A 2684-nucleotide genomic window follows, 5' to 3' on the forward strand; every position below is an offset into this window, starting at 1 on the left:
TAATTGCAAAAGGAACTCCAGAGAAATCTTGAAATAGATTAAACTTTTTATTAGTAATATTAGTTTAGTAATTCCAAACTATGTTGTATACATTTATGTGTTAAATATTGCATAAATTAACAAGTATGCTGATGTTTGGGGTAACCGCGGTGATTGCCGTGGGAGACCTATGATATAAAGGTCAAATGGAGAAATGTCCGTTTCATTAAATTGGCTTTGAAGTTATCAGTGAGCATGCCTAGTGCCCAGATATTGGATTATAATACCATTTCCTGCTAAAAGCGAGAGAGTTTCTAAGAGAAGTCACCTGCTCCAGATACAGGGAAACATGCACCTTGTGCCTGAAATACCTGGTTATGCTGGAAAACAAAGAAGTATACAAAAACTGACAGAGACATTTCAAAAGGTCGCAAGAACCAGCTTTATAGGGTTTCCACTGACAAATGTGAAATAACTTGAGGATCTAAAATTGTAATGACAGTAATGGATTAAAATACATTTTTAAAAAAAAAACCATGAGTCCCCAATTATAATAAACAAAAAAGAGAGAAGATAAACCTTTTTTTTTTTTTTTTTTGCCTCAGAAAGATGCCATATGATAAACATAAAATATCCAAATAATAGTTAGTTAAGGCAAGGGTCAGAAATTGATACTAGATCTTTGAGTAAAATGTCGCTGGGGAGCAGAGACAAGGAGATGGTCCCAAAGTATCATCCTGTAGATTATGCTCTACAAAGAGGAACTGATACTTCGACAGTTAAGAAAGCCAAGCGATCCAACTCAGCATCACCACGGCCTGTCCTAGCTCACATCGTGTGCATCTGACCGTGAGGAAACAGACAAAGTCCAGTCACCCAACACCTGGCCGAGGTCCCTTCAAGTTATCAGTGATATAAAAGAACGAAAGCAGCCTGGAGAATTGTTCTAGCTTAAGGCATGTTAAGGAAATGTGAAAACTAAATACAGCGTTATTCTCTTTAATTGGAGTCCACGTTTAAAATTTTTATTAAATCTGTTATTAGAAAATTGAACAGACATGACAATGTTATCATGATGAAATTCCTTGAATGCGATCACTGTACTGTGAGTACGTCAGAGAACATCCTTGTTCTGTGAAAATTCCCACTACTAAGGAGCGAAGTGCATTATACCTACAACTTATCCTCAAATGGTTCACCAGAGAAAAATATGATTATATATATATATTTACCTAGAAACATAAAAATATGACAAAGTATAAATAATTTTGGTAATCAAGTGTTTACCGATGTTCATTAAGCTATTCATTTGACTTTTTCTGTATATTTGAAATTATCGATCTAAGTTATAAAAAAAATACTTCAGTTCTTATCAGGGCCATAAGACATCATAGGACAATGTTAGCAGGGTGCTTAATATATTAAAATCAACTAGAATAAAATTTATTTGTCATCATATTTTCCGGAATAATAGTTGTAAAATACTTCATTGGTTAGAAAGAAAAATATGTTAAGAAAAATAATTTGGAAACTCATTAAAATGACTTAAGTGTAGGGAAATTATTTTTGAGTTTTCTCTTAACTTATCTCAACATACTGTAAGCAAATAAGTGTAGATGCCATTTTCCTTATCCTATCTATTTTAATAAGTTAACTGAAAACACAGGTTCCTGTCAAAAAAAAAAAAAAATACCTGGCCAACAAAAACCACCCTGTACAACGCTGGAAGCAAAGCTTTTCAGATCACGGCTCAGCTGCCAGGTTGACGGGACAGGGCTGGGGCACTCCTGGGGACTCCGCCTTCCTCTCCTGCCAACATCGTCGCCATGACACCTCGGTTACATGTAGCCCTCAGCTGACTGACACTTCACCGGGCTTAACATTTTCTTTTACTTTCTTCTTCCAGAACATCACGAACCCCTTTTGCTCTTAACAGGTCACCTCACTAGAAGGTCTCGACTGGTCAGTCTCATGCGAAGAGTGCATTATATTAAATAACCACTTTGGGCTCACTCTCCCAGCTCCGATGATCCACCACAGTGTGGATCGATCTGTCCTTTATCGGTTTTTGAGGGAAGAAGGAAGTAAATAAATACTGCCAGAAAGAGTGCTCAGAAAATCTCTCGAATACATTTACTTAATTTTGTTGAGCTTTAATACCCTCCTTGCTTCAACATTAATTTTTAAAACTGCAAAAACTGCTACTGTTATTCTATTTGCTGTTGATCACATCTTTTCATATAATTTCTACAAGAACATTTTCTGAATTACTTCTGGTTTCCAAATAATTACCACTTCTTAATATGGACTACCCAATTATTTATTATATATTAGTTTCCTTTGTTTAAATATTAGTAACTATTTAAGTTTTTGTAGCAGCCACTTCCTATAAGATATTTTGTCCTGCATCAACTAGCTAAGATTTATTAAAACTCCTCTTAGACTGTAAAATCTATGAGGTCAGGCACCTTGTCTTTCTCAGTCACCACTGAAAGCCCAGCTGATAGCACAATTCGGGGCTGCCAGCTGTGGCAGTCTGAAAGACAGTCCCCCAAAATGTCCATGTCCTTCTTCCCAGAACCTGTGAATGAATATCTTATATGGCAAAATAAAAAATAAATAAAAATGTGTGTATCGGATTAAGTTAAGAATCCAATTGGGGCTGGGGGATTATCCTGGATTATCTCAGTGGGCTCTACTTAACC

The sequence above is a fragment of the Pteropus vampyrus genome, unplaced genomic scaffold, assembly GCF_000151845.1.
Source record: "Pteropus vampyrus isolate Shadow unplaced genomic scaffold, Pvam_2.0 Scaffold94, whole genome shotgun sequence".
Classification (NCBI taxonomy): Eukaryota; Metazoa; Chordata; class Mammalia; order Chiroptera; family Pteropodidae; genus Pteropus; species Pteropus vampyrus.